The following is a 19,069-nucleotide window of genomic DNA, read 5'->3' on the forward strand; positions in this document are numbered from 1 at the left end:
TTTACTCGGAGCCAGGCACTTTGCTGTCCCTCTCACTTAATTCATTTTGTTCACATATCAACAGTATGAAGTAGGCAGTTTTAATATCCCCAAGTTATAAATGAGGAAACTGAGGACCAAGTTAGAAGTATGTTCAACTAGAATATAACAATCACTTTCAGTGGCTTAAAAAGAAATGGTCATTGTTATTAAAAATAAACATCAACAAAAACAAGAGGGCTGGAGGTGGACAATCTGGTGTGCTTTAAGCTGCCAAGCCATGGGTTTGCAAAGAGTCAGACAATACTTGGCAACTCAGTTCAGTTCATTCGCTCAGTTGTGTCCGACTCTTTGTGACCCCGTGAATCGCAGCACACCAGGCCTCCCTGACTATCACCAACTCCCGGAGTTCACTCAGACCCACGCCCATCAACTCAGTGATGCCATCCAGCCATCTCATCCTCTGTCGTCCCCTTCTCCTCCTGCCCCCAATACCTTCCAGCATCAGAGTCTTTTCCAATGAGTCAACTCTTTGCATGAGGTGACCAGAGTACTGGAGTTTCAGCTTTAGCATCAGTCCTTCCAGAGAAATCCCAGGGTTGATCACCTTCAGAATGGACTGGTTGGATCTCCTTGCAGTCCAAGGGACTCTCAAGAGTCTTCTCCAACACCACAATTCAAAATCATCAATTCTTTGGCACTCAGCCTTCTTCACAGTCGAACTCTCACATCCATACATGACCACTGGAAAAACCATAGCCTTGACTAGACAGACTTTAGTCAGCAAAGTAATGTCTCTTCTTTTGTATATGCTATCTAGGTTGGTCATAACTTTTCTTCCAAGGGGTAAGCGTCCTTTAATTTCATGGCTGCAGTCACCATCTGCAGTGATTTTGGAGCCCAGAAAAATAAAATCTGACACTGTTTCCACTGTTTCCCTATCTATTCGCCATGAAGTGATGGGACCAGATTCCATGATCTTCGTTTCCTGAATGTTGAGCTTTAAGCCAAGTTGTTCACTCTCCACTTTCACTTTCATCAAGAGGCTTTTTAGTTCCTCTTCACTTTCTGCCATAAGAGTGGTGTCATCTGCATATCTGAGGTTATTGATATTTCTCCCAGCAATCTTGATTCCAGCTTGTGTTTCCTCCAGTCCAGCGTTTCTCATGATGTACTCTGCATAGAAGTTAAATAAGCAGGGTGACAATATAGAGCCTTGACACACTCCTTTTCCTATTTGGAACCAGTCTGCTGTTCCATGTCCAGTTCTAACTGTTGCTTCCTGACCTGCATACAGATTTCTCAAAACGCAGGTCAGGTGGTCTTGTATTCCCATCTCTTTCAGAATTTTCCACAGTTTATTGTGTTCCACACACTCAAAGGCTTTGGCATAGTCAATAAAGCAGAAATAGATGTTTTTCTGGAATTCTCTTGCTTTTTCCATGATCCAGCGGATGTTGGCAATTTGATCTCTGGTTCCTCTGCCTTTTCTAAAACCAGCTTGAACATCAGGGGGTTCACGGTTCACGTATTGCTGAAGCCTTGGCAACTAAACCACAACAAAACAACAATGTGGACAAGGATATAGGAAGGCTCTTCTTCCTTCCACCCCAACATGCACCACTGTGTGACTACTGCCTCCTAGTTACATGGTAGCTTCTGTACTTTCAGGCATCAGAGGTTTCCAGGCAGAAAGAAGCAAGAAAGAGTGAAGTGGGAAAAGACAGAAGGGTCTACTCACTGAATCTCCTAGCTTCCCCAGAGGCCCCACCCAGAGGCTTTTGCTTATTATTTGCCAGAATTGTGTCAAATGGCCACCAGAAAGCTACTAGGAAGAAGGGAATTATAGATGGAGGCCAAAGGAGCAATTCCTGCCTTAAGTACTAAGAAGTGCAGACAGAATTTGATCTAGACTTATTTCCCAAGCCTGTTTTTATATGAATAAAATTTTCCATAAATTCTTCCCCAAAGGCTTCTTGATATGCCAAGCAAGGGGGAGACATTTCATCCTGAGGATGAGGACTTGATAGAGTATGGAATATGGTATGCATGTAGGCATTGGTAAGTGACACATACATCTTTTGAGTAAGCACAATTAAGGAAAAAGCTTTTCTGTTTTTCCTTAAGTGGAAGGAGTATGTGGAAGGAAGGAGTGAAATACAATGACCTATAGCTTAACTTCACATAATTTCTAATCAATAGCTTTACCTCTTGTGATTTCCTGTGATTTAGAAATTGCCAGTTTCTGCATATCTCATACCTAGAAAGTTTTTTGGTGACCCATCAGGGCACTTTTAACATTCAACAAGTATTATTATCTAGGAGTAAAGAAGTGGCAAGATAGGCAGAATATCATCTCTAGGAAAATATTAATAACATTTTAAAACAATTAAAAAAAAGGACATGATTCACCTTTATAAGCCTTAAGTGTCTCCACAATAACTGAAATCCAAACCAGACTTATTTATAATTCCCAGCCACGAGGTCAAACCCATACGCATTATGTACACAGTGTGTGTCAGTATTCTGGTCACCTGAACTGGATGTCACTCAAGCATTCAGTAGACAATAGACATTTTTATCGCTATTTATAAATCCATAAATATATAATCTGTGGTCAGTGAGTTAAACTAAGAATTCACTTTTTCAGTCTAAATTATTAAATTTTCATGATATATTAGCCCAAGCTTCCCTAGTGGCTCAGTGGTAAAGAATCCACCTGCCAATATAGGAGACTCGGGTTCAGTCCCTGGGTCAGGAAGATCCCCTGGAGAAGGAAATGGCAACTCACTCCAGCATTTTTGCCTCAGAAATCCCGAGGACAGAGGAGCCTAGTGGGCTATAGTCAAGGCACTTGCAAGAGTCACACATGACTTAGCAACTAAACAACAACAAATATATTAGCCTACTCCACAAACAAATTCAGCAGCCATTTATTGAGCACCTATGAGCCATGCATTGTGCCAGGTTCAGAAGTGAAATAAAGCAGAATTCCTGCCTTCAAAAAAAAAAAAAATCACATATAAAAGCAATTTGATGAGTATGCTGAAAGTGTTAGTCACTCAGTTGTGTCCAGCTCTTTGCAACCCCGTGAATGTTACACCGCCAGGCTCCTCTGTCCATGGAATTTTCTAGGCAAGACTATTGGAGAGATTTGCCCTTCCTTTCTCCAGGGTATCTATCCAATCCGAGATAGAACCCAGGTCTTCTGCTTTGCAGGCAGATTTTTTTTACTGCCTGAGCCACCACGGAAGCCCTAAGTACCATGGTTCAGTCCAGTTCGTGTCCGACTCTTTGGGACTCCATGGACTGCAACACACCAGGCCTCCCTGTCCATCACCAACTCCTGCAGTTTACTCAAACTCATGTCCATTGAGTCAGTGATGCCATCCAGCCATCTCATCCTCTATCATCCCCTTCCCCTCCTGCCCCCTATCCCTCCCAGCATCAGAGTCTTTTCCAATGAGTCAACTCTTCACATCAGGCGGCCAAAGTACCGGAGTTTCAGCTTTAGCAGCAGTCCTTCCAAAAAACACCCAGGGCTGATCTTCTGAATAAACCAGTTGGATCTCCTTGCAGTCCAAGGGACTCTCAAGAGTCTTCTCCAACACCACAGCTAAAAAGCATCAATTCTTTGGCACTCAGCTTTCTTCACAGTCCAACTCTCACATCCATACATGACTACTGGAAAAACCATAGCCTTGACTAGATGGACCTTTGTTGGCAAAGTAATGTCTCAGCTTTTTAATATGCCTTCTAGGGTGATCATAACTTTTCTTCCAAGGAGTAAGTGCCTTTTAATTTCATGGCTGAAGTCACCATCTGCAGTGATTTTGGAGCCCCCCCAAAATAAAGTCTGTCACTGTTTTCACCATTTCCCCATCTGGTTTTAGAAAAGGCAGAGGATCCAGAGGTCAAATTGCCAACATCCATTGGATTATCGAAAAAGCAAGAGAGTTCCATAATAACACCTATTTCTGTTTTATTGACTATGCCAAAGCCTTTGACTGTGTGGATCACCCCAAACTGTAAAATTCTGAAAGAGATGGGAATAAAAGACCACCTGACCTACCTCTTGAGAAATCTGTATGCAGGTCAGAAAGTAACAGTTAGAATTGGACATGGAACAATAGACTGGTTCCAAATAGGGAAAGGAGTATGTCAAAGATGTATATTTGTCACACTGGTTTTTAAACTTATATGTAAAGTACATCATGAGAAATGCTGGGCTGAATAAAGCACAAGCTGGAATCAAGACTGCTGGGAGAAATATTACTAACCTCAGATATGCAGATGACACCACCCTTATGGCAGAAAGCAAAGAAGAACTAAAGAGCATCTTGAAGAAAGTGAAAGAAGAGAGTGAAAGAGTTGGCTTAAAGCTCAACATTCAGAAAACTAAGATCATGGCATCTGGTCCCTTCATTTCATGGCAAATAGATGGGGAAACAGTAGGAAGTACTAGGATAGATGTATATAATTTGCACCACAAATGTCCTTCCAATTCTGATTTCTATTTCCTTCACATTTTTCTTTTTCTTTTTTTTTTTTTTTTTTTTACTTCTCTAGAAGTAACAGCAAGATAGTTGAGCAAGATGTTCAAGTAAGGGCAAGAAAACTATAGAGTTTATGCCTGGCAAGTTTTAGAAACATACTATCTAAAATTTTTATCACTTAAATATAACACAAATTTTCAAATTACTTTCCCAAAGATTAAGTGTGTTGCTTCTACAGATGTATCAGTTATTTTCTGTTCCAAGTTTCAGACTACTGCCTAGAAACCAGCACAGATTCTACATTTGTACTGAAACCAACAGAAGAGGGTATTCAAGACAAGCACAATTCACTGCACTTTATCATCTATGAGCACGAAGGCTGCACAATGTTGAATTTCTCTTCCACTCAGAGAAAAGGAAACATACATATACAAACACCTCCTTAACAGTGTTGGTTAGCTGCTTTAAAATAAAACAACGTAAAGATCATATTCAAAGAAAACCCAAGCTTTATATAGAACCACAGGACATGAGCTATATACACATTCCTTCTATCATCAATGATTTTGTGATATTTCAATGTAGGCCCTGAGACCTCAATATTTTTTTTTAATTTTTTGGCTGCACCACATGGCATGTGGGACCTTAGTTCCCCAACCAGGGATTGAGCCAGCACCCCCTCAGTGGAAGAACAGTCTGAATCACTGGACTGCCAGAGAAGTCTGGGACTTCAATACTGAAGCACTGTAATAAAACCAATACTGACTACTCTGAGAAAAACACATTCGTATGTAATCAAACTCAACCAACGAGAAGGAAAGTGCAGAGCGATCTCAGTCACACATTTCCCCCAAAAATCAAAAGATAAAACAGATTATTATTACTATAACATAACTCAGGTAATCTCAGTGATAGCCACTCAAGAATTCCCAAAGCTTTCAGGGAGTCAGTGGACAAGCACTAAGTGCTTACTGACCAGAGGCCACTTTCCAGGCACTGTGCTGGATGTGCAGACAAGTACTTTCTCACACAAAGTCGATTATCTATTGACAAGTCTTACAAGAAGAAAACTATGAAAAAAATAAGTGTTCTTAAAGTGTTAAAGTGAAATATACAGAAACTGTAGTAAATAAACAGTCTTTAATCAGTAGTCATTGTCTGACTCAAACAAGTGTAATAGGAGATCATGATGAGCAGTCAGGGAAAAGAAAGCAGCACTGAAATAGAGTTTTAAATGATGGACAGGCTATGAACACAAAAAGTAGAATGGTTTAAATGCTAGGAATCACACAAAAGGGCACAGAGTTAGAAACACACACAGATGGTAAGAGTTGGGTAGGTTACAGAAAGGACAGTTCTGGTTTCCACGATCAGTTAACATCAAGCACTGGGTATGAATGTTGGACAATTAAGTTAGATGCACTGAGTGCTATCCTTATTCATCAGAGGGCAAATAGAATGAATACAATCACAAAAAACTAATCAAACTGATCATATGGACCACAGCCTTGTCTAACTCAGTGAAACTATGAGCAATGCCATGTAGGGCCACCCAAGATGGATGGGTCATGGTGGAAAGTTCTGAGAAAACATGGTCCACTGGAGAAGGAAATGGCAAACGACCTCAGTATTCTTGCCTTGAGAACCCAACGAACAGTATGAAAAGGCAAAAAGATATTACACTGAAAGATGAACTCCCCAGGTTCATAGGTACCCAATATGCCACTGGAGAAGAGTAGAGAAATAACTCCAAAAACAAGGAAGAAACAGAGCCCAAGTGAAAACAATGTCCAGTTGTGGACATGACTGGCGATGGAAGTAAAGAACAATGTTGTAAAGAACAACATTGCATAGTAACCTGGAATGTTAGGTCCGTGAATCAAGGTAAATTGGAAGTAGTCAAAAAGGAGATGGCAAGAGTGAACATAGACATTTTAGGAATCAGTGAACTAAAATGGACTGGAATGGGTGAATTTACTGCAGATGACGGTTGTATCACTACCCTGGGAAAGAATACCTTAGAAGAAATGGAGTAGCCATCATAGTCAACAAAAAAATCCAGAAATGCAGTACTTGGATGCAATCTCAAAAACAACAGAATGATCTCTGTTAGTTTCTAAGGCAAACCATTCAATATCACAGTAATCCAAGTCTATACCCCAACCAGTAATGCTGAAGAAGCTGAAGTTGAACGGTTCTATGAAGACTTACAAGACCTTTTATTTTTTTTATTTTTATTTTTTTGAGGGTTGATCAGGTTTATTGACCGCCTCTTGGGGGGACAATGTCAGGGCGGCCCAGCGCCAGCACAAAAATATGGAACGCATCACAAATTTGTGTCATCCTTGTGCAGGGGCCATGCTAATCTTCTCTGTATTTTTCCAGTTTTAGCATATGTGCTGCCAAAGAGAGGACTACAAGACCTTTTAGAACTAACACCCAAAAAACATGTCCTTTTCATCATAGGGTACTAGAATGAAAAAGTAGGAAGTCAAGAGTTACCTGGAGGAACAGGCAGATTTGGTGTTGCAGTACAGAATGAAGCAGAGCAAAGCCTAACAGAATTTTGCCAAGGAAACACACTGGTTATATCAAACACCTTCTTCCAACAAGGCAAGAGAAGACTCTACACATGGACATCACCAGATGGTCAACACCGAAATCAGATTGATTTTATTCTAGGTAGCTGAAGATGGAGAAGCTCTATACAGTCAACAAGACTGGGAGCTGACTATGGCTCAGAATACAAAAAACCTCCAATAGCCAAAGCAATCTTGAGAAAGAAGAATGGAACTGGAGGAATCAACTTGCCTGACTTCAGGCTCTACTACAAAGCCACAGTCATCAAGACAGGATGGTACTGGCACAAAGACAGACATATAGATCAATGGAACAAAATAGAAAGCCCAGAGATAAATACACACACATATGCACACCTTATCTTTGACAAAGGAGGCAAGAATATACAATGGACTAAAGACAATCTCTTTAACAAGTGGTGCTGGGAAAACTGGTCAACCACTTGTAAAAGAATGAAACTAGATCACTTTCTAACACCACACACAAAAATAAACTCAAAATGAATTAAAGATCTAAATGTAAGACCAGAAACTATAAAACTCCAAGAGGAGAATATAGGCAGAACACTCTCCGACATAAATCACAGCAGGATCCTCTATGATCCACCTCCCAGAATACTGGAAATAAAAGCAAAAGTAAACAAATGGGATCTAATTAAAATTAAAAGCTTTTGCACAACAAAGGAAACTATAAGCAAGGTGAAAAGACAGCCTTCAGAATGGGAGAAAATAATAGCAAATGAAGCAACTGACAAACAACTAATCTCAAAAATATACAAGCAACTTATGCAGCTCAATTCCAGAAAAATAAACGACCCAATCAAAAAATGGGTCGAAGAACTAAATAGACATTACTCCAAAGAAGACATACGGATGGCTAACAAACACATGAAAAGATGCTCAACATCACTCATTATTAGAGAAATGCAAATCAAAACCACAATGAGGTACCACTTTACCCCAGTCAGAATGTCTGGGATCCAAAAGTCTGCAAGCAATAAATGCTGGAGAGGGTGTGGAGAAAAGGGAACCCTCCTACACTGTTGGTGGGAATGCAAACTAGTACAGCCACTATGGAGAACAGTGTGGAGATTCCTTAAAAAATTGCAAATAGAACTACCTTATGACCCAGCAATCCCACTGCTGGGCATACACACCGAGGAAACCAGAATTGAAAGAGACACATGTACCCCAATGTTCATCGCAGCACTGTTTATGATAGCCAGGACATGGAAACAACCTAGATGTCCATCAGCAGATGAATGGATAAGAAAGCTGTGGTACATATACACGAACACGATGGAGTATTACTCAGCCATTAAAAAGAATACATTTGAATCAGTTCTAATGAGATGGATGAAACTGAACCGATTATACAGAGTGAAGTAAGCCAGAAAGAAAAACACCAATACAGTATACTAACACATATGTATGGAATTTAGAAAGATGGCAATGATGACCCTGTATGCAAGACAGCAAAAGAGACACAGATGTACAGAGTGGACTTTTGGACTCAAAGGGAAACGGAGAAGGTGGGATGATTTGGGAGAATGGCATTGAAACATGTATACTATCATGTAAGAAACAAATCGCCAGTCTATGACCGAGGCAGGATACAGCATACTTGGGACTGGTGCACGGGGATGACCCAGAGACATGTTATGGGGAGGGAGGGGGGTTCATGTTTGGGAACGCATGTACACCCGTGGTGGATTCATGTCAATGTATGGCAAAACCGATACAGTATTGTAAAGTAAAACAAAGTAAAAATAAAAATTTAGAAAAAAATTCAGTCCTAATCTGGCATATCAAGAGGGAAATTAATTTTTTAATTAAATGAATCGAGATATAGTGGTGTGTGTGTATATATAGTTACAACATCCAGCCGCATACTTCCCTATCCACTCCCTAGCTTGCTGGCTCAGTCATGTGCAGCTCTTTGAAACCCTGCGGACTGTAACCCACCTGGTTAGCCTGTGGAATTTTTCAGCAAGAATACTGGAGTGGGCTGGAATGTCTTTCTCCAGGAGATTGAACCCACGTCTCCTGCGTCTCCTGAACTGCAGGTGGATTCTTTACTGCTGAGCCACCGCGGAAGCCCTCCCCACCCACAGAGGTGACCAACTTTTAAGTTTCTGTTTTGATTCTTCTGTTAGTTACTGCTGTTATCTCTAAGATATTGCAGCTTTTACCATAAATTCTTCTGTATTGGTAGATTTTTTTTAAACACATGAATTTATTATTTCAATAAAATTTAATATTCATCAATGCATGGATACATGAAAATACTTCATAGCATGTCCCCATCACAGGTAATGTGCTTAAATGTTGCTGAGTCTGATTCTGACTCCTAAAGGTGACAGTGATTATATTTAACAGAAGTGACTCCAGCCACAAAATGATGCAGGTTTATTTTATGAAATAAATAGAAGTTGCTCTAATAAGTATCAGGTAAATAAGCACAAGAATTAAAAGGAGTATAATTCAAGTAATGAAGCCAGAAAAAAAAAAAGTTTCCTTCCTCTTCATATGAGAGTGCTTGCCTGCTTTAAGAAATATGCACAGGGTTTTCACCATGCTGTTCAGTTGCCCAGTCATGTCCAACTCTTTCAACCCCATGGACTGCAGCACAGCAGGTCCCTCACCATCTCCCAAAGTTTGCCCAAGTTCATGTCCATTGTTTCAGTGATGCCATCCAGCCACCTCATCATCTGACACCGTCTTGTCCTTCTGCCCTCAATCTTTCCCAGCATCAGAGACTTTTCCAATGAGTCAGCTGTTCGCATCAGATAACCAAAATACTGGAATTTCAACTTCAGCATCAGTCTTTTCAACAAGTATTCAGGGTTGATTTCCCTTAAGATTGACTGGTTTGATCTCCTTGCCATTCAAGGGACTCTCAGGAGTCTTCTCCAGCACCATCATTTGAAGGCATCAAGTCTTCAGTGCTCCACCTTCTTGATGGTCCAGCTCTCACAACCATACATGACCACTGGGAAGCCTTGACTATGCCAACTTTTGTCGGCAGAGTAATGTCTCTGCTTTTCAACACACTAACTAGGTTTGCCATAGCTTTCTTGTGAAGAAGCAAACGTCTTCTAGTTTTCTTGTTGCAGTCACCATCTGCAGTAGTTTTAGAGCCCCCAAAGAGGAAATCTGTCACTGCTTCCACCTTTTCCCCCTCTATTTGCCATGAAGTAGTGGGGCCGGATGTGGAGAAGGCAATGGCAACCCACTCCAGTACTCTCGCCTGGAAAATCCCATGGGCAGAGAAGCCTGGTAGGCTGCAGTCCATGGGGTCGCTAAGAGTCAGACACGACTGAGTGACTTCACTTTCACTTTTCACTTTCATGATTGGCGAAGGAAATGGCAACCCATTCCAGTGTTCTTGTCTGGAGAATCCCAGGAACAGAGGAGCCTGTTGGGCTGCTGTCTGTGGGGTTGCACAGAGTCGGACACGACTGACAAGACTTAGCAGCAGCACCAGCAGCAGCAGCAATGGGGCCGGATAACATGATTTTAGTTTCATTAATATTTAGTTTTAAACTAGCTCTTTCACCTTCCTCCTTCCTCCTCATCAAGAGGCTCTTTAGCTTCTCTTTGCTTTCTGCCATTAGAGTGGTACATTGTGACCACACTGACTTGCAAATACAAGACTTGCATCTTCTACCTGGGTCCAATATTTGTGGTAAAGATAATCATGCACCCCATGCACGGCTGCACCCAATGCATCAGCAAATATGGCTTAGAGACTGTCAGCAAAAGTCTCAGCTCATTTCAGTCTCAGCTGAGTAAGCTTCAAGAGGTACATTTGGAAAAAATGTACCAAGAAATGCCAATGTACCAAAAATGCCAAGAAAGCAGACTATACCAAAGCCAGCACCTTGAATTGCACCTGGGAGTAAACTGTGGAACTAGAGGACAAAAACAATGTCCTCCCTGTGGTTTATCAGGCCTCTCTCATTTTCTAAGTTGCATTTCCCAAAGCTGTTCCAGGTAGACACTGCAGCAGTCTAAACTCAAGGAAGCCTGCCCAGAAAATATACATTGCTATTGTTTAGTAAATGATCTAAATAGTTCCACTTGGCTTCAGTCTATCTGACTTAAGCAAGAATACCCAAATTGTAAATTATTATCTGTCACTAAACTTGAGACCTTTTCTTCTTCTGTCAGCTGAAATTTATGCAGTTTCAAATAACAGATAAATCTTGATGAAATATTTAAAATAATAAATATTCCTGATACTAAACTAGAAGCCAGCAGTGCTGATAAAGCAAACTGCTTAATACTATAAGAGCCTGAGAGCTCTTAGTCAAAACTGTGGAGTAAGTAACCTTCAGTGACCCATCTCTATTGGAGCTTCACTCCTGGAAGCACCCCATCATCCAAGACCTGCATCCTTCAAGTTCAGCACAATGTTATTTCTACCTTACAAAATATATCCTTCCTGGATGTGTCTGTCCTCTCCCAGGTCCAGTCATTAGCACAAGCAGTAAGACCATATTGTGGGAATAAGTAATACACGAGAATTATTTAAACAATGAAATATACAGAAGGAGAAAATGGATTATGTGTTTATGAACGTTTGTATGTGACACGCTTAAGAACTAACAGAATACGAAAGAGCCTGCTGGGTCTTTCAGTGAATAGTAGTTCTGTACATTTCTTTAGAGTCATAAACAAGGCCAGTGAAGAATGAGGAAGTGCTGGGGAGGGATATTCTGAAAAGCATAGTTCAGAGAAGAGGGATGCTCTCACTCCTATTTTCTAGAGAAAACTTATAACACATTAAAATTCTTACTAAAGTTTACACAGGTAAAAATCCAAAACTCATTTTCTAGTCCTAAAACTGCTTAGTGTCTACATCCTCCACATTTTTAAGAGTTAAGCTTCTTAACTCTAAGTTATACATTGTTTCAATGTACTCTAAGATTAAATTCCCTCAACAAATTATATTGTTTCACTGAATGCTTCCAGCCACATGTATGATTATTTGTAAGTACGAAATATAATGAGTTCAGACTTTAACACTTTGGTTTAATCATGCAGTAACAGAGCATATAATAAAGGAAGGGGAAATTTTAGCTTTTTATAATAGTGTGCTTACTCTGATGGGACCAACTGCCAAGTGACAAATGAATCATACAATTGACTGTGCACTACATTTGTATTGATTTGCTGAATGTGTTGCTGAATAGTTAATGGTATGTCAGTTATTCATTTACAAATACATGTTTCTTGAGATGGCATGCCAAGATATAAAACATTTTCTATGAGCTAGTAGGAAACTTAGCTCAAGTCCTAATTCTTTAAAAAATAAATTTAAGTACACAATTGTTTGGATGAACTATATAAAGGAATCCACATTAATGCTATTAATACAGAAATGCATATTTAAATGGAAAGAATTTATTTTGCTAAATTATATGCTTTACAATGCAACACAAGTTATCTGGGCTGGGCTTGTACGTGTAAAATGATTAACAAAAGGACGCCTAAATAGCTGCCATGTGGTAAGTCAATTATAAGTACATTGAACCAAGTGGAACTATAAAGATGTACTAACCCAGAACAATACCATAAGTTATGGGTTCCCAGGAAACTAGGACTTTGGTTCACCATTCAGGAAGTCATCAGAAACCACAAGAGCTTCTTTGAACCTATGACACTAGAGAGATTGAGACTAAAATGCCTAAATAAAAGAGCACCAGAAGTTTGTGGTGATTAAAAAAGGAACCGCTTCCACAGCTACACAGAGCTGGTAGTAAGGAAAACTCTCCCACTCCAGCCAGGCAAGTATGGAGAAGCAGATGACCTCTAGGAGAAAGGTAGGGAGGGACAGAGATAGACATAGAGATAGAAATGGGCATGGACATTGTGCAAACCACTTAAATTTTTATAAATGATCTTTTAAAAAGAGCCATTTTAGTCTAAGCTGCCAGGTATCTTAGATCTTGTGGTTGGTTGGACTTTTCCATGTTATAATTCTATATAACTCAGTATGATCATATTCATTAATAAAGCCCTTAGATGTAGACCCCGCAGTGTCTAAAATCAGGTGCTGCGGCACCAGAGTGTCTGTGTTCGAATCCTGCCTCTGTTACTTCCTGAGTAAATAAACAGAAATTAACCTTTCCATACTGCACAAGAGGGACAATAATAAGCGGATTCATCTCTACTACCTAACAAGCATCTCAAACTCAAAACGTCCAAAACTGAATTTCTGGCCTGCCCCTTCCAAATCTATTCTTCCCACAGTCTTCACATATCCATCAAGAATTTCCTCTTTCCATCGTTTAGGGCAAAAGCTTTGAATCATAATTAATTCTTCTCTTCCTCTACCTATTGGCTCTACCTTCCAAACACAAACAAAATCCAACCACTTCTCACTACACTCTGTCAGTACACAACCCTGCTCCAAGAACCGTAGTCTGTGCTTTGACCATTCCAACAGCTTCCCAATTGATCTCCTCTTCCAGTCCTTGCCCAGCACAGTCTATTCTCAGCACAGCACTTCAAGGAATCTCGTTAGAATGTAAGTCATATGGTGTCAATTCTCTACTCAAAATCTTCGTTGGCTTTGCACCGTCCTTAGAATAACAGCCTAGGTCTACATGATCAGATCCCTCATTATCTCCTAGACCTCATCTTCTCGCTGCTGCTGCTAAGTCACTTCAGTCGTATCCAACTCTGTGCGACCCCACAGACAGCAGCCCATTAGGCTCCCCGTCCCTGGCATTCTCCAGACAAGAACACTGGAATAGGTTGCCATTTCCTTCTCCAATGCATGAAAGTGAAAAGTGAAAGTGAAGTCGCTCAGTTGTGTCCAACTCTTTGTGACCCCATGGACTGCAGCCTACCAGGCTCCTCCATCCCTGGGATTTTCCAGGCAGGAGTACTGGAGTGGGGTGCCATTGCCTTCTCCTGCTACTCTCCTCCTAACTCACTGGATCCTGCTGCATGGGCTTCTCTGCTGCACCAGGAATGAATGTGTGAAACGTCTTCCACCTTGGGGCCTTGGCACGTATTCCTTCTTTCTGGGCCTTTCTTTTTCCAGATGTCCAGGTGTCTTTAAAACCTACTTCAGGTCTTTGCTCCAATGTCACAGTCTTCCCTCCCTACTCCCCACACCAAGGGGCATGTGGGATATTTCAGTTCCCTGACCAGGGATCAAACCCACATCCCCTGCATAGGAAACCTGGAGTCTTGACCACTGGATCCCCACATTCACTCACACACCCTTCCTCTCTTTACTCCCTTCCTCTCTTTACTCCTTTACTTCATCATAAAATTGACTACCATAAAACTATGGTATGTTTTATGAGCAACACTATGTTTTGCTCATTAATATTGATTATTGTGGGTCTTCTCCCACTGGAATATAAATTCCCTGAGGGCAAAGGTTTTTTCTGTTTATTATTCAGTTATATAGACACATCAATGAGGAGGTACACAGTAAGTATTTGTTAAGTAACTGAATTCAATAAGTTAATAAGTATAAAACATTTTTAAATGTGTCTGACACATACTAAGTGTACTATAAGAATTAGCTATTGCTTATTCAGGGTATTAGTTTATGTAATCATTTCTAGTTTTTTAAGTCTTCTCAATATATACTTTAATGATGGATTATATTAGCTTTAAAATAGTCCATTGTTTTTTAATGTTTTGCTTTTGTTTTGTGTTCAATATGCAATCAGACATTAAAAACTCAAGATCATAAAGCTCCAAAGACATTCTCAACAAGGATGATCCATTACAAACTAGTTTTTAATAGCTTTTAAATACATATTTTTATAGTCTTTAAACAGTCCCTAAATACATTTGCCCTATGTGCATTTTAAGTGAGAATTGTAAAAATTTCTAGTGATATATAATTTGTATATATTTATTCATTTTCTACAGTTTCTTAAAGGTTGTAAGCTAAATGAGTTTAAACAATCAATAAAGACCATTTTAGTCAAGCTTGTAATTAATTCCTGAGATGGAAAAGAAAAAATCTAGCATACTATGAGGATCCTCTATCATTTTCTTCACCTCTTTTTAAATTCCATACATAATACGTTGATAAGAATACAAACAGTACTCAGGTGGCTCCCTAAATCCGACATAACTAGGGCTCTCTTAATTAGCACTTCCCTATATCTATGGCACAATGGTAGCAAATGTTTATAGTAATTATTCTGACTCACTATTAAAAAGCTTTGATTATTTTACATGTTTTTAGTGTTACAAGCATTTTATTGTATTAAAATCTTTGCTAAATCATTTTATAATGTATATAAAATAATCTTCAATTAACACAAATATTTTCTTTACCAAATGCTTCATTCTTCTACTGAGGCATATTATACCACACCTGTTTTTGTATAGTACTTTAGGTTTCCAAGATTAAAAAAAAATCAGCCATGTTGCCAAATTTCAGCATTTAAAATATAAAAACATTAGCATAGAAAATCTATCATATGAACTAAAATAGTACATATTATTATAAATATTCTAACTGATAAAGGTAATATTGATTAAAAACTGGGACCTTTGGTCTTAGAATGCTCATTTTAAACCAAAAAACTAAAATACACAGTTTAATTTCTTGAAGGCAAGGGTTTTGGTCAGGAAATGAAATGGACTCTGAATTACGATAATTAATATACCAGGAAAAAGAGTTGCTTGCAATCCGGAAAGTGTTACATTTAGATGACTACTAAAGACAAATCAGAGTAAAGTGAAAGCCTTCAATCATCATCTGGATTTGGCCAGAATACATAAATTTAAGTCAGAGGCTATAGAATAACAATAAATTCTAGGTCACTAAGCAAATGTTTTAAAAGAATCTCCTTCACTCTCTTCCCTACACTAATATATTCCTCTTCATTATGAATTCTAAATAGATACCCTTTTTTCATTGACCCAATGCATTTAAGAAATGTCATTTCTACTAATTATACTTCTTGTCAAGAGTCATGCAGAGGGTTAAGACCTAGGAATACTTTTGAAATCACAAGATAAAAATATTTTCTCAATTGATAGGGCTTGGAGAAGGCAGAATATATGAGAACAAATCTGAAATGACTCTATAGACTTTCCTTTAACAAAGAGAGAAGTTTTTGAAAAGCCCAAATTCAATTATACAAACACACACACAGAGTAGTCAACCTATCTCAATCTGCCAACGAAGAAGTGGGGGAAATGAGAGGAATTTAGGGAGATGACACAAAAGGCTAGCTTTTAAGATTTCAAGACAAGCTTTTGTATGTTTTAATATTTTACTTTGTAAGGAGGGAGTATAGCATGTATATTTTTGTATATTTATCTTTTCTGGTTGACCTACAATGTAAAAGAATCTGAAAAAGAATATATATCTGAGAATAATATTCAGGAGGCAGTCCTAAGATGGCGGAAGAATAGGACAGGAAGACCACTTTCTCCCTCACAAATTCCTCAAAAGAACATTTCAACACTGAGCAAACGCCACAAAACAACTTCTGTAGGCTGGCAGAGGACATCAGGCAACCAGAAAAGCAGACCATTGTCTTCAAAAACAGGTAGAAAAAAATATAAAAGACGAAAAAGGAGACAAAGGAGGTGGGGAGGGAGCTCTGTCCCGGGAAGGGAAGCCTGTCCCGGGAAGGGAATTTTAAGAAGAGAGGTTTCCAAACACCAGGAAACACTCTCCCTGCCGAGTCTGTGGTGAGCCTTGGAAACACAGAGGGCAACATAACAGGAAGGGAAAAATAAATAAGTAATTAAAACCAAGAGATTACAAGCCCAACAGTAACTCCCCCAGTGGAAAAGCAGCACAGACGCCTGCATCCACCACTGGGAAGTGGGGGCAGGGCAGGGACGCGCGGGAGGCACGGGCTGCAGTGCTTTGTACGAATCGGGCAGGAACGCCCCACGCGCAACCAGAACGATCTAACTTGGGCTAGCAAACCAGACTGTGGGATAGCTACCACGCGAAAAGCTCGAACATAAGACCCCGCCAGGACCGAGCACAGAACAAAGGACGGAACGGAAAAAGCCGGCTGCAGACCATCCCCCGCTGGGGACAGGCAGCCAGAGCCGTAAGGGCTGGAAAGGGGCAACTGCAGACCCGGAGAGACTTTACTTACCAAACTGCAAACAGGCTTCTTTGCTAAGACTTCTGGGGGTGCTGGACAGTCACCATCTGCCTCACAAGGGGCGCCAGCGGTCCACTCAGAAAACTGAGCAGCAGAGGCAGAAAAGGCGACAAGTCGCAGCGATCACGCTCGCCAAACTCCTGAGCTACTCGGACCCGGGAAGGGCACAAAACGCAGTCCCAACCGAATCTGAGCCTCTGAGGGCTACCTGAGCGCCGAACCTGAGCGGCTTAGACCGGGGAAGTGCACGCAGCCTAGGGCCGGCCTCAGATGGTTCCCGGCTGAGCATCGTAGAGCCGGAGCGGTTTGTACACTGGGAGAAGGGACAGGTCCAGCGGGGCTGAGACACTGTGTGCACACGACAGCGCTATTTGTTTGCAGCATCCCCCCTCCCCACAGTGCGACTGAACTAGTGAGCCTAAAAAACCAGCAAACAGAAGAAGTTAAACAGAGGGAACCACATTGGAAGCGACCCCACACTGCCCACAACATCAGAGAAGGGCCAGTATATTTTTACTATTTTTAAAATCATTCCTTTTTTTTTCTTTTTTTTTCTAACTTTTTTTTTAATATTTAAGTCCTCTATTTCTCCTCTAATTTTTATTTCTATAATCTATTATTACTATCCAAAAAAAAAAAACACTTTTTTTTTTTTTTAAGGCAAACACCATATATAGTCTTTGGGTGGTTATTGGTGTTTTTTGTTTGTTTGTTTGTTTTAATAATTCTTGTGGCTTTTTTTTTCTTTTCTTTTTTTTTTTCTTTTTTCCTTTTTCCTTCTGCTTCTTTTCTTTAATATTGTATTTTTGAAAATCGAACCTCTACTCTAGATTTTTAATCATTGCTCTTTGGGTTTTGTTGTCAATTTTGTACATTAAAAAACCCAAACTTCACTACCCAGTTTTACCTGAGAGCGAGATTACTGGCTTGACCACTCTCTTCTCCTTTGGACTCTCCTTTTTCTCCACCAGGTGGCCTCTGTCTCTTTTCTCCCCCATCTCTTCTCTATCCAACTCTGTGAATCTCTGTGTTCCAGACGGTGGAGAACACCTAAGGAACTGGTTACTGGCAGGATTTGTCTCTCTCCTTCTCATTCCTCTCTCTTATCCTCCTGGCCACCTCTGTCTACTTCCTCCCTCTCCTCTTCCCTGTATAACTCTGTAAATACCTCTGAGCGGTCCAGACTGTGGAACGCACATAAGGAAGTGACTACTGGCTAGCTTGCTCTCTCCTCTTTTGATCTCACTGCCTCTCATTCCAGTCACCTCTAACTACCCCCTCCATCTTCTCATCTCCTTGTAACTCAGTGAACCTCTCTGAGTGTCCCTCACTGTGGAGAAACTTTTCATCTTTAACCTAGATGCTTTATCATCAGTGCTGTATAGATGGAGAAGTCTAGAGGCTACTGTAAAAATAAAACTGAAAACCAGAAGCAGGAGGCTTAAGTCCAAAGCCTGAAAACATCAGAGAACTCCTGACTTCAGGGAACATTAAGCAATAGGAACTCATCAAATGCCCCCACACCTACACTGAAACCAAGCTCCACCCAAGGACCAACAAGTTCCAGAACAAGACATACCACGCAAATTCTCCAGCAACACAGGAACACTCCCCTGAGCCTCAATATACAGGCAGCTCAAAGTTACTCCAAAACCTTTGACGTCTCATAACCCATTACTGGTCACTCCACTGCACTCCAGAGAGAAGAAACCCAGCTCCACCCACCAGAACTCCAACACAAGCCTCCCTAACCAGGAAACCTAGACAAGCCACTGATACAACCCCACCCACAGTGAGGAAGCTCCATAATAAAGATAACTCCACAAATTACCAGAATATAAAAAGGCCACCCCAAATGCAGCAATATAATCAAGATGAAGAGACAGAGGAATAC

At 40.3% G+C, this 19,069-nt stretch overlaps 1 non-coding gene across 1 annotated transcript; it reads right to left on the minus strand.

Moving 5' to 3' along the window:
• Positions 1 to 6,785: 6,785 nt before the first annotated feature.
• On the minus strand, positions 6,786 to 6,890 carry LOC138431364 (U6 spliceosomal RNA). The gene has a single exon (XR_011253630.1). It is a non-coding gene; the product is annotated as a U6 spliceosomal RNA (small nuclear RNA).
• Positions 6,891 to 19,069: the final 12,179 nt, after the last annotated feature.

This window comes from Ovis canadensis, chromosome 1 (genome assembly GCF_042477335.2).
Source record: "Ovis canadensis isolate MfBH-ARS-UI-01 breed Bighorn chromosome 1, ARS-UI_OviCan_v2, whole genome shotgun sequence".
In the NCBI taxonomy this organism is placed as follows: domain Eukaryota; kingdom Metazoa; phylum Chordata; class Mammalia; order Artiodactyla; family Bovidae; genus Ovis; species Ovis canadensis.